The sequence below is a fragment of the Bubalus kerabau genome, chromosome 10 (assembly GCF_029407905.1).
Source record: "Bubalus kerabau isolate K-KA32 ecotype Philippines breed swamp buffalo chromosome 10, PCC_UOA_SB_1v2, whole genome shotgun sequence".
NCBI lineage: Eukaryota > Metazoa > Chordata > Mammalia > Artiodactyla > Bovidae > Bubalus > Bubalus kerabau.
The window spans coordinates 90294239-90307584 of record NC_073633.1 but is presented as its reverse complement, the minus strand read 5'-3'; the positions used below and the strand labels follow the sequence as shown (position 1 = coordinate 90307584).

Below are 13346 nucleotides of genomic sequence, written 5' to 3'. Positions count from 1 at the left end.
TATCATACAATTCACTCCAAGAGTACAACTAATTTTTTTAGTATATTCAGTTATGTGACCATAACCATGATCAATTTTACAACAATTTCATCACCCCCCAAAAGAAACCCATTAGTAATCCCTCCCCATTTCCTCCCAAAACTTTCCCTGACCAAGCCTAGGCAACTACTAATCTATTTTTTATCTCTATGGATTTGCCTATTCTGAATATTTCATATAAATGGAATCATACATGTAATCTTTTGTGCTTGGTTGCTTTCACTTAGCATAATGTTTCCAATGTTAACCTGTGTCACAGAATGTATCAGTACTTAACTTCTTGTTACATTATTCTACTGCATGGATATATTATACGTTTTATTTATCCATTTTTCAATTGATGGTCATTTGGGTTGTTTTCCACTCTGGCTATCATGAATAATGTTGCTATGAGATTCATATGGAAAATTTTTGTGTGAACATGTTTTTATTCTTTTGGGTATACATTTGAGAATAGAACTGATAAGATGATACAGTAACTGTGTTTTACCCTCTTGAGGAATTACCAGGCTATCTTCCAAAGTGGCCGCACCACTTTACAATCCCACCAGTAGTGCATGAGGGGTCCAATTTCTCCCTATCCTCACTTTTTAAAATTACATCTTTTTAAAGACAGTCATCCTAGTAGGTATGAAGTGGTAATTCAGTGCAGTTTTGAGTTGCATAACCTGATGGCTAATAATGTTGAGCATCTTTTCATATACTTATATGCCATTTGTACATCATTTTTGGAGAAATGCTTATTCAGATCATTGGCCCATTTTTAAATTTAGTTGTCTTTTTATTATTGAGTTGTAAGAATTTTTTACATATTCCAGATACAAGTCTCTTACCAGATAAAAGATTTGCATAAACTTTCTTCCATTCTGTATTATTTTCTTCTGAATAAGGCAACTCTAACTCTACTAAGTTACCAAATAATACCTCACTGAAATTGGTGTTCAAGGACTTCTGGCCAGTTTTAGAATGAATATGAGATCTGATTATCATAAACTGCTTCACAATGCCTTCACATTATAAATACTACCTTGTATGATATTCCCTACATTGCTATTATTAAAGCTAAAATATATACACGGATTATGTATATTAGTGAATCCAAAGCTAAACCTTTCCACTATTCAGCTCAATATTTAGTTTAGTCACTCAGTCACATCCAATTCTTTGCAACCCCATGGACTGCAGTACACCAGACTTCCCTGCCCATCACCAACTCCCGGACCTTACTCAAACTCATGTCCATCAAGTCGGTGATGCCATCCAACCATCTCATCCTCTGTTGTCCCCTTCTCCTCCTGTCTTCAATCTTTCCCAGCATCAGGTATTATGCTCAATATGCTCATTTCAGTAAAACAACATCTCTACTACATAATATGAACTTTAATTTAATTTGGATTTTCTTAGGTTTAGTGTGGTTAACATCTATATACTTACTCATAAGGGCTTCCCTGGTGGTTCAGAGGCAAAGAATCCACCTGCCAATGCAGGAGATGCAGTTTCAATCCCTGGGTGGGGAGGATCCCCTGGAGAAAGAAATGGCAACCCACTCCAGTATTCTTGCTTGGGAAATCCCATGGACAGAGGAGCCTGACGGGCTACAGTCCACGGGATCACAAAAGTTGGACATGGCTTAGAGACTAAACAACTTACAAATAAAAATATAAATCCGTTGTAACAATGGACATAACACTGATAACCTAAATTGTACTAAATACCTGGTTCCTACCTACTTAATACATGGCCACCAAGACACATGAGATTGCTTAAGAAAACAATCTTGATTCAGCATATATATTTTTAAAAATTCCACTGACCTTACCATTGCTATTACTGAATTATTTGTAAATTTGTTTTGATTTTATAGTTAAGGGTCATCAGGTTCAATATAGGAGAGATAAGGATTACTTAGCTTTTTGTTTGAATACATTTAGAGTAATTACAATGAAAATAATTTACAAGTGTGAGGTGGGGGGAGTGTCCAGTGTTTTTCCTTCAAATGCAATAAAGGCAACTCCCTCCAGTATTCTTGCCTGGGGAATCCCAAGGACAGAGGAGCCTGGTGGGCTACAATCCATAGGGTTGCAAACAGTCAGACACAACAGAAGTGACTTAGCATGCATGCAGAGTGAAAGGCATAGCTCTACTCAAAGGAAAGCTATTCTCAGGATGGGGAACACATGTATACCTGTGGCGGATTCATTTTGATATTTGGCAAAACTAATACAATTATGTAAAGTTTAAAAATAAAATAAAATTAAAAAAAAAATAATTATGGGTCTCAGAGGAAATTTCTTCTCAGGATTTCTTATGCTGTTAATTAAGATAAGAGATGCAACACCAAGTAGTATCCTGTGATTAAAGGATCACTCAACATCCTTTAATGTGGACAATCATTTGTTCATTCTTATTTTCTACCTTTACCTGGTGGACTGATAAAATCTGTATCCTTATTTCCTTTTGAACAGAAAAATTACTAATTTAGTATCATAAATAATAAAAGAGATAATGGTACTTAATTGTCAGCAACAAAGGCCGGGCACATCAAATCATATTTTCCAAAAATCATACATAAAGAATCTTGGCTCTGGATAAAGAGTTTATAACAAAACAAACTGATCTCAGAAACCCAAGGATTGGTCTAATAGTACTTTTCAGACCCTTTTGCCCTCTATCCTGGGTAACAGCTAAATTTTACTGCCTCTATGGTTCCCTGTGGCCATCAAATCATACTGCTTAAAGAAAATAATCTTGGTCTGGCACATATTGTATTTTTAGAAACCCATTGATTCTGCCACTGCTATTATTGAATATATTATCCCATAGTCAGCCTAAGAGTTAAAAAGAATGCAGGCAACACAAACCTTTGCACAAACCAAAGCAAAAAACATAAGAAGCTCTGAAATGTTCTGGGAATAAGTAATGAGAGAACTCCTAACAACAGCAAAGTAGATTAAGGACAACAGCAATCTCTATGATCAGGACCCTAAGGAGAACAACTTTCCCTCTGCTTTTAGCCAAATAAACAAATCCTAGGAACGGAAGTTTGATAAACTGTATTCTTTTTCTACAGTACACTCAACATCATCCAGCAAATTATGCATTAATACTAAGAAGCTAAATTTAATAAAAAAGTTGAGGCGTTTTAAAAAAAAATCCAAGGTGTCTAAAGCAGGAACATAAATTCTGCCTCTCTTTTTCTGGTTGAGACCTGGGCAAGCTACTCATCTTCTTGGCCCTAGGAAACTCATCTGAAATACCGAAATGAAATAGATATACCCTAAGCTTACTTACGTATCAGTTAACAGAAATAATGATAAAATTATTCAGAAGCAAAGTTTTGCATAAATGCTTAGGAAACAAGCAAATCTATCAAATCCTTTCAGTTCAGTTCAGTTCAGTCACTCAGTTGTGTCCGACTCTTTGAGACCCCATGGACTGCAGCACGGCAGGCCTCCCTGTCCACCACCAACTCCCAGAGTCCACCCAAACTCACGTCCATCGAGTCAGTGATGCCATCCAGCCATCTCATCCTCTGTCATCCCCTTCTCCTCCTGCTCCCAATCACTCCCAGCATCAGAGTCTTTTCCAATGAGTCAACTCTTCGCATGAGGTGGCCAATGTACTGGAGTTCAGCTTTAGCATCATTCCTTCCAAAGAAATCCCAGGGCTGATCTCCTTCAGAATGGACTGGTTGGATCTCCTTGCAGTCCAAGGGACTCTCAAGAGTCTTCCCCAACACCACAGTTCAAAAGCATCAATTCTTCGATGCTCAGCTTTCTTCACAGTCCAACTCTCACATCCATACTTGACCACTGGAAAAACCATAGCCTTGACTAGACGGACCTTTGTTGGCAAAGTAATGTCTCTGCTTTTCAATATGCTATCTAGGTTGGTCATAACTTTCCTTCCAAGGAGTAAGCGTCTTTTAATTTCATGGCTGCAGTCACCATCTGCAGTGATTTTGGAGCCCCCAAAAATAAAGTCTGACACTGTTTCCACTGCTTCCCCATCTATTTGCCATGAAGTGATGGGACCAGATGCCATGATCTTTGTTTTCTGAATGTTGAGCTTTAAGCCAACTTTTTCACTCTCCTCTTTCACTTTCATCAAGAGGCTTTTTAGTTCCTCTTTACTTTCTGCCATAAGGGTGGTGTCATCTGCATATCTGAGGTTACTGATATTTCTCCCAGCAATCTTGATTCCAGCTTGTGCTTCTTCCAGCCCAGTGTTTCTCATGATGTACTCTGCATAGAAGTTAAATAAACAGGGTGACAATATACAGCCTTGATGTACTCCTTTTCCGATTTGGAACCAGTCTGTTGTTCCATGTCCAGTTCTAACTGTTGCTTCCTGACCTGCATACAGGTTTCTCAAGAGGCAGTTCAGGTGGTCTGGTATTCCCATCTCTTTCAGAATTTTCCACAGTTTGTTGTGATCCACACAGTCAAAGGCTTTGGCATAGTCATTAAAGCAGAAATAGATGCTTTTCTGGAATTCTCTTGCTTGTTCGATGATCCAGCAGATGTTGGCAATTTGATGTCTGGTTCCTCTGCCTTTTCTAAAACCAGCTTGAACATCAGGAAGTTCATGGTTCACATATTGCTGAAGCCTGGCGTGGAGAATTTTGAGCATTACTTTACTAGCGGGTGAGATGAGTGCAATTGTGCGGTAGTTTGAGCATTCTTTGGCATTGCCTTTCTTTGGGATTGGAATGAAAACTGATCTTTTCCAGTCCTGTGGCCACTGCTGAGTCTTCTAAATTTGCTGGCATATTGAGTGCAGCACTTTCACAGCATCATCTTTTAGGATTTGAAATAGCTCAACTGGAATTCCATCACCTCCACTAGCTTTGTTCATAGTGATGCTTCCTAAGGCCCACTTGACTTCACATTCCAGGATGTCTGGCTCTAGGTCAGTGATCACACCATCATGATTATCTGGGTGGTGAAGATCTTTTTTGTACAGTTCTTCTGTGTATTCTTGCCACCTCTTCTTAATATCTTCTGCTGCTGTTAGGTCCATACCATTTCTGTCCTTTACCGAGCCCATCTTTGCATGAAATGTTCCCTTGGTATCCCTAATTTTCTTGAAGAGATCTCTAGTCTTTCCTATTCTATTGTTTGCCTCTATTTCTTTGCATTGATTGCTGAGGAAGGCTTTCTTATCTCTTCTTGCTATTCTTTGGAACTCTGCATTCAAATGGGTATATCTTTCCTTTTCTCCTTTGCTTTTCGCTTCTCTTCTTTTCACAGCTATTTTTAAGGCCTCCTCAGACAGCCATTTTGCTTTTTTGCACTTCTTTTCCATGGGGATGGTCTTGATCCCTGTCTCCTGTACAATGTCATGAACCTCTGTCCATAGTTCATCAGGCACTCTATCAGATCTAGTCCCTTAAATCTATTTCTCACTTCCACTGTATAATCATAAGGGATTTGATTTAGGTCATACCTGAATGGTCTAGTGGTTTCAAAGTTCCCTAAACGTCTGCAAAGGAAAATACTACACACTAGGCACCAATCAGCAAAGAAAGACAAAATGTCTTTATAATTAACCAGTTTTTGGTCCCTCACCTCAGTAAAGAACTCTCATTTGCTATACAGGAATTAGTGGTAACACCATTTCCCAGAGTAGATATGGTCTAAAACCAATGCAGGCTACATGGAGAAATATTCGGAGGGAAAACCAGACCAAAGTAAACTAATCAAGCAATAAGGGAACAGAGTTGATACAGGTCTCCTGCCTCAGTCCTGACTGCCATAAGGAAGGGCATGTACTCCAAATGGAAAGATGACCAGGGGCTTTTAATACTCTGCATCATGAAAGAAACAGAACATCATTGTGTCAGCCTCCAAAAAGCAATGTGATTCCACTCTAGAATACAAAGCCCAGAATACCAGCGTTGTTCTTATCCTCCTGAGGGAGGCAGAAAATGCCTTGACCTTAACTCAGTTTGGTAAAGAAGGGGAAGAGGGAGACAGGATGAGAAAAAAGAGAAGAAACTGCAAAACACTGTGCTCCCTCAACTGGTCACTCCTCACAAAGGTTAAAATAAAGCACAAAAGTTCAACAGAGAGGACTAATCTCTCTCCCCATGTGCCAATCTGCTTCTCAGCTCCGTCCACTTCCACCTGTGGCTGACCACAGATACAGAAGGGAACAATACTCAGTAATACTTAAAAAACAAAAACAAAATTATACTAATGCTAATGAATTACAAAGACCAAAATTTTACATTTATAAAAGAGCAGTTTAAGTTTTGGTATAAAATGGTAGAGAAAGAAACAGAAAAATCAAGTAACTTTTTAATATCGTATCTAGTATAAGATATAGCATGAGAGTTAATTAAATTTTAATGATAAAATGGTAATGAGGACTGATCAAAGACATCAGGAACACAGAACTGTGAGGCCAGAATGACTTTCAGAAACTGTAACGTTCATCCTGGGCCTTCCTTCTTCTCTTCCTGGGATGTTCTGGGGTGCCCCATTCCTACAGCCCTGATTTTTATTCGTCACCTCCCCATTTCTCTGCAATCCTTCAGGGACAAATTTAAAGCCAATGATCTTCATGCTGCCAAATAATGGATACTTTGCTGTTTTCATCTTACTTAAACTTTGCAAAGGACAACTATTATTTTTAATTGTTCCACATTCATTCCCCCTGTTTAGGTGACAGGATCCACACTGTTTGGGGATCTACCCCTCCCTCACTGGATACATTCTTGGTGGGACTGTAGAGTAAGATGTTCCTTCCTATCCTAACCAACTGTTGGGCAGTCAACTGATTTGTTCATCAGATACTTTACCTTAGAATGTGAATTCTAAAACAAGTTAAGTAACTAAAAGGTAAAAACTGCTACAGCAACCTGTTCGTTGTAGTACTGCAACTATCAGTCTCCCCCTGGGGCTGCTCAGATTTCTGTCCTTTTCAAAGCCAGGGCCTTCAGTATTTCCTTTGATCCTGTGAGCTGCCCACATCCTTGTCATAAATTCCTCTTCTCCTCAAGTAAATTGGTCATTTGCAACCAGAGTCATAACTGATATTTTCCCTTAGAAGCATTGCCTCCTTCCACAAACACTTTACTTACTCTCTTTTGCTTTTTTCTCATTTTAATCCTACCTCACTGGCCACTCCTCCAGTTTTCTCTGATAACACCTATATTCCTCCTCCACTCACCTTCTAAATACTAATGTTCCTCAGGAGTTTGCAGGCCCTCTTCTCTTACTATATTATATTACCTTCCTAGTGTGAACGCATGGCTTTAAATGACATGGTCTCCAAAATTTTAACCTATAGCCTAGATATTTCCTCTGAGCTACAAACTTGTACATATAATTGCTTATTTGACATCTCTACCTGATGTTTTGATATCTCAAATTTAACATATTCAAAATGAATTCTCTCCCAACCGTTTCCCATCATCCCCTGCCAGCCCCTCTGACCACAACCCTCCACTCAAGGGAAGGCCATCATTCACCCCATTTAGAAGTTACTTTTATAACTTCTCTCCTTTGCTCCCAGTATGCAGTCCAGCTACAAGTCTGGTCTTGAGTATATCTCTAACCTACTTACTTCTACTGCCTCTACTCCACTCCAGGCCACCATCAACTCTTGCCTTAAAGTACCATTACTGCCTCCTAACTGGTCTCCCTGCTTCTATTCTTTGCCTCCCTTCATTCTGTTCTCTTTGCATCACTCAGTATCATCTTAAACTATGAATTTTCACATTTTCTTCATGTGGCTTCCCAATATATCTAGAAAAAATCCAAAATCCTTATCCAGTCCCATTAGGACATATGTGATTCATTCCTGCCTCTCCAAAGACATTCCAGAGTTGTTCTCTATTACTTGCTCACCAAACTCCAGCCAAAGGGCTCTCCCTTAGTTCCTTGAACACATTTAGCTCTTTCCTACGCTAGTGATTTGCATGTGTCATCTCCTCTACCTAGGAATGCTTTCTCTTCCATTGGTTAGCTGTTTTTTTATTCTTCAGGGCTCTGTTCAACCATCAACTCACATAAAAAGGTTATGTATGCCTGATCACTTTATCCCAGGAAGGTTCCCCATAACCCCAGTTTACTTTCTATCCATCCCTACTGTCTCCATTACAGCACCCATCACAATTTCAAATTCTTTTGTTTTTATATAGTATTCACTTTTTGTCTGGCTGTCATAAAAAATGGCAAGCTTGTTTACAAATTGTAAGCTCCATAAACAAGGACAAGAACTAGTCTGTCTTGTTCACTACTTTATCGCCTAGCACCCAGAACCCATCACCTGGTGCCTGGCAGAGTACTGTATGCAATTCATAAGGAATTTAGGTCTCTGATACTATGATACTGATACTACGAAGCTCTGAGATTGTCTTTACTATGAGCTTTAAGGGCTTTTATGCAAGCTTCTCTGTAACCAGCTAGTAGGCACTAAATAAATATTTGCATATTGAATGAATGACACCACAAATGATAAATGATACCAAAATTTTTGTTTCTATTACTAACCTCTCTCTGAACTCCAAACTATTTCTAACTGCTTGCTAGGTATCCCCAAGTGGATGTTTATCTCAATTTTAACCATGTTCAAAATCCAGATTGTCATCTTCCCCACCAAACCTGTTCTTCTTCCCGTATTATCCATTTCAGTTATTGCCCAATTTTTCTCCCACTTAGTTACAAACTCTAGGTCTTGAACAATCTCTCTCATCCTCCATATCTAAATAATCCCAGTGGTTCTGATTCCTCCAAATTTATTCCTACCATAATGCACTGTTTAGGTTTTTCATTATCTTTCAACTCCAACATGAAAACAAGCTTCTAACTGGCCACCTTGCCCTTAAAATTCCCCTTTCCAATCCATCTTTTATGCAGCCACTCTAGTTTCTTTCCAAAACACAGAGAAGTTTATGTCACTTGCCCAAAGTTCAGTGCCTCAGAATTAACAGTCAAATCCCTAAGCATGACATTTTAAATATTCAGCAGTATGTCCTCAAATACTGTTTCAGTTAAAGCATCCACTATACTCCTCAATGAATCCTTTTCTCCAGTACACACTGATTTGGCTACTAAACATTCCAACCTATTTCAGTGTTCAAGATCTTTCCCTTGGGATAGTTCTTCAGTAATAAGACCCTCCAGTAATAAACGCTGCAATCCAGCTGTGATCTTTGAAATCCTTTCCTGTCTTCAAAATCTAACTCATATGCCATCCTCCATGAAGACTCATCTTTTCCCTCCAGTCAAAACAAATCTATCCTTCCCTGGTGTTCTCACAACACAGTTTAACCTCTCTTTAACAATTATCTCACCCTGCTTTGGGAGTTAGTTGTCTTCCAGCATGTTTTTCTCACTAGTTAAGGTTCACTGAATTTATTCATCCTCCCACTAACTCAGCATGGTGCTTGCACAAACTAAGCATTTAGGAAATATTTACTGAATAAATAGGTAACCTTCTTCATTTACAAGGGGTGCGGGTGGGGGTGTCAAAGCTAGAGATTAAGTAATTTGCCAAAACGAGACCTCTACTTAGACGCAAAATTAAAAAAACTAGAACCTAAATCTTTTGAGCTTAGTTGACCTCACTTTGTCTCATACGAAGACAGTGGAATTTTTTACTCCTTAACAATAACAAAACGCCCCTGGTTTTATTTTAAAATATTTCTTTCATCCTCTTGACAAATATGCTGCGTCGACCATTGGGTCAAAATGAGGAAGAAGTACAAATTCTTAACTTCAAAGTTAATAATATTTAACTTTGAATGAAGTTTAACAAATTAATCCTAAGTGCATTTCAGAGCCTCATGAGCAAGAGGGATAAACTTTAATAAACTAATTGAATTCTTTTCTCCGAAGAGACTTCAGAGGATAAATACAACCTGCGAAATGAATACAGGGGGTAAACACTTACAGCCCCACACCCTCGCCTTCAAATGACACGCGAAGGAGAAACGGGCGGCCCAGCCCCTCCGAGTCGGCAGTCTTCCTTCTTCTAGTCCCAGAAAGTGGACATATGGAAGAAGAGGGTAGATCTGGGGCTGAAATATCCAGGGCAGAGTCGCCCTGGCATCATCGTTCCCCGATTACAACGGCCTAGTGAAGGGCCCCAAGGTTGGCGGGCGGGCCTCGCTGCGGGTGCAGTCTGGGAGCCCCCGCCCCGGGCACTCGCTGACTCTAGCTTTCTCAAGTCGGTCTTGTCCCCATGTCCCTGGCCCCCAAACCAAGTAGCGAAACACCGGCCCCAGAAGCCCTCGAGGAGAAAAGCCGAAGCCGTAGGGCTTCAGATCCGCCGCTCCAGATCCGGGTGGGGTGCCCCGGGGGCGGTTTCTCGGTCCTCTCCGGGGACAAACTCGGCCCGCGCCCCCGAGAAGCCGGTGCTGACTTCCTCCCTCTCGGAGACCACCCAACCGAGTGGGTGTGGTCGGGACCACCCCAGAACTCACCTTACAGTCCCGGGCAGCAGTCCGTCAGTCAGTCGGTCCCGAATTCTGTCCACACAGAGCGTCTTCCGGCTCCTGCCGGAAGCAGTTCAAGCGCGGGACAGGAAGTTTGGCCGCCCCCACGCACACACCCACTCGCTTGCCTGGCAGCCCCGCGACGGAATCGCCGAAGAGGTTTCCCGCCCGGTGGCCTCAGGCCTGCGCGGGCCAAGCTGGTAGCGCAGGGCTTGGCTCTGTGAGGGTAGGATCTGCGCTCTCCCGCCTCCCACTCATTCCCTCTCGGCCTTTGTAGCTCCGTGGTCTGCGAAGCCCGAAAAAACGGGGTCAGTCAATTCTAGTCGTGACGTCACTGCTTCCCTGCTGCAACGGACGGGGTAGTTTTTCCTGTCAGCTGAGATCAGTACAGGTTGCAGTGGAGGCAAGCGAGAAAGAAAAGATCACTACTTAAACATTTATCAGAGTTCTCTCAGTGAAGAAGACTTTGAAGCTTAAGTGCCAGAGAAGGAACTTCCAGAATAGTTCTGCATTGCATACCGGGCGGGGTAAAAAATTGAGACTCAGGTGTATAACTTTTTTTTGAAATGTGGATTCCCTAGTCTTCGTTCTGTCAGTACATTCGGATGTAAAGAGCTCTCGGATGTCCACAGGGGGCTAGAACCCTTGAGTTTCAGGCTGGATGCCACAACTTAGACCTTTATGTGTCTGACTTGAGTTTTTGAGATTAGTAATTTTTGAGTACTTGCTGGGTCCCAAAGGATGAAGGAGAGACTCAGCTAAGATAGTGGTGTGCCAGCATGCTCAGCCATGTCCAACTCTTTTGCGACCCCATGGACTGTAGCCCTCCCAGGCTTCTCCAGGCAAGAGTACTGGATTGGGTTGCCATTTCCTTCGCCAGGGGATCTTCCCCACCCAGGGATCAAACCTGCATCTCCTGCATTAGCAGCCAGTTTCTTTACCACTGAGCCACCTGGGAATAAAAGGCATTTTCTAAGAAGGGCGTTTTCAAGAATAGACAGAGTTGAAGAAACCAGTAGTTTCCTACACAAAGGATGGTGATTTGAAAAGAAGCAACACCTTTCAAGAGAAGGTTATTTCCTCCTTAGATAAGCCGAGTTTATCTATCCCAGGTGCCTATGGGGTTCTTGTTGTTGTTCAGTCGCTCAGTTCTGTCAGACTCTCTGTGACCCCATGGGCTGCAGCACACCAGGCTTCCTGGTCCTTCACCATCTCCTGGAGTCCACTCAAACTCATGTCCATTGAGTCGGAGATGCCATCCAACCATCTCATCATCTGTTGTCCTCCTTCTGCCTTCAGTCTTTCCCAGCATCAGAGTCTTTTGCAATGAGTTGGCTCTTCACATCAGTATTAGAGCTTCAGAATCAGTCCTTCCAATGAATGTTCAGAGTTGATTTCCTTTAGGATTGATTGGTTTGATTTCTTCGCTGTCCAAGGGACTCTCAAGAGTCTTCCCCAGCACCACAGTTGGAAAGTGTCAATTCTTCAGCACTCAGCCTTTTTTAATTGTCCAGCTCTCACATCCTTACATGACTACTAGAAAAACCATAGCTTTGACTATACAAACCTTTGTCAAAAGAGTGACATCTCTGCTTTTTAATATGCTGTCTAGGTTTGTCATAGCTTTTCTTCTAAAGAGAAAGTGGGATATTTACTTGAAAAGTGAAAGTGTTTGTTGCTCAGTTGTGTCTGACTCTGCAATCCCATGGACTATAGCCTGCCAGGCTCCTCTGTCCATGGAATTCTCCAGGCAGAATACTGGAGTGGGTTACCATTCCCTTCTCCAGAGGACCTTCTTGACCCAGGGATCGGACCCAGGGTCTCTTGCATTGCAGGCAGATTCCTTACTGTCTGAGCCACCAGGGAAGGGCCTACCTAGCTCAAGAGACTGGAAATAAGATAGATTTAGGAGTTATCAACACTTAGACAAGAGATGAAGCTCTCTCTGGAGATGAAATGGAAAAGTATATACAACAGAAAGAGCTGAAGGCCACTGAGGTCAACTGGAGTGACTAACACAGTTCGAATCTACACAAAAGTATACTACAGTTTGTAAACTGCTGACCATAAACCCTCACAACACTTAAAAAAAAAAACACCCTCAATTTTACTGTATTAAAGGGTTGATTACAATGAATAAAACAAATGCTCTTATATAGAGATATATTAATAGGTCCTGAACATTCATGTTTACAACCATTTGTTACTTTTGCTCAGTCGGTTCTATCATTTTTTGAAGCTGTATTTAAATCTTTTTCATCACTTAAAACTTGAAGTGATGTCTATACCTATTTCTCTTGAAATCTTTGTAACTATTTGATAGTATGCGCCTACTAAGCTAAAATAAACATAGGCCTTTATCAATATTGATTTGGGTTTTTAGGCTATACTGTGGACTACTTGGCAAAACACAAATAGATCATCTTCTGTAGTAAGTCCCTCCATCAACCTAACCAGTCTCAGTTATTTAACTTATACTACTTCCGACACAAAGCCTCTATTCTACTCCAAAAACTGTTCCACAAGCTCTGAATTTCCCCAAACTCCTGCACACACACACACCCTGCCATTAAGTCCCTTTTCCATCAACACAATATGGAAACACTATCCTATTTATTCTTGCATCAAGCATTTCAAGAATTATGTAAAGCATTTCCAATTGAATACATATTTGTAAGTGTCTTTTCAAGTATTCTATTTTAAACAAACATTATAAAGTTATAAAAACTATTAATTTAAAAAATATTTTGTATGATCTATCAAAGTTACATTAAATCTCCAACAGTTTCTGAATATCTGATATAAATTTCATGTAATATTAGTTTTAGCAAAAGAAGGAAAAATAGGTCATGTTGACATC

General features: G+C 40.7%; 1 protein-coding gene across 4 annotated transcripts in view; it reads right to left on the bottom strand.

Annotated features, from left to right (window-relative positions):
- Positions 1 to 12938, bottom strand: part of ZNF410 (zinc finger protein 410) — a 43911-nt gene extending 30973 nt beyond the window's left edge. For 3 of the 4 annotated variants that reach the window (XM_055538622.1, XM_055538620.1, XM_055538623.1), the window contains exon 1: positions 10475 to 12938. The gene's annotated coding sequence lies outside the window, so the exon portion shown is untranslated. Of the gene's footprint in view, positions 1 to 1473; positions 1570 to 10474 lie in introns of those variants that run through there. The other variant, XM_055538621.1, reaches the window with a different exon arrangement.
- Positions 12939 to 13346: the final 408 nt, after the last annotated feature.